The 644-nt window shown below is 50.2% G+C and overlaps 1 protein-coding gene across 1 annotated transcript in view; it reads right to left on the minus strand.

Moving 5' to 3' along the window:
* The window catches only part of IPO9 (importin 9), an 81,930-nt gene that overhangs the window by 15,809 nt on the left and 65,477 nt on the right, over positions 1 to 644 (minus strand). The gene's annotated exons all lie outside the window — the stretch shown is intronic.

Consider the following 644-nt stretch of genomic DNA (forward strand, 5'->3'; position numbering starts at 1 on the left):
GAGATACCAGAATGCAACACCCCTATAAGAAAAAAAAAAACAACAACCCACCACTCAGGAAATCTTTATTCTCCCAAAATGTTTACCATTACAGACACATAGATTGAAGTCAGAGGCATCAACAAGGAGAAGTGCAAAGTCCTGCACTTAGGACAGAACCATCCCATGCACCAGCACCGGCTGGGGACTGACTGACTGGGGCAGCCGCTCTGCAGAAAAGGACCTGGGGTTACAGTGGACAATAAGCTGAATATGAGCCAGCAGTGTGCCCTTGTTGCCAAGAAGGCTAACAGCATACTGGGCTGCACTGGAAGGTGTGTTGCCAGAAGGACAAGGGAAGTGTTTATTCCCTTGTCATTGGACCCCTGCTAAACCAGGTGGGACAACTGACACCCAGGAAAAAGCCAACCTATTAAATGGGTACACTTTGTGTCGGTCTTTCATCAGTCCCATGGGACGCCCATGCCCACTATGGAACAGGGAGGTCCGGGTGAGGTAGATCCCCTGCCCTCCATCAATGCTGACCTCATGAAGGAACACCTTGATAGGCTGGATACCTTCAAGTAAGCCAGGTATGACAGTCTACACCCCTGGGTACTCAAGGAGCTGGTGAGCATCATAGCCCAGCCTCTGGCACAGATCTT

Source organism: Gavialis gangeticus, unplaced genomic scaffold (assembly GCF_001723915.1).
Source record: "Gavialis gangeticus isolate Ggan-Ray unplaced genomic scaffold, GavGan_comp1, whole genome shotgun sequence".
NCBI classification, from domain to species: domain Eukaryota; kingdom Metazoa; phylum Chordata; order Crocodylia; family Gavialidae; genus Gavialis; species Gavialis gangeticus.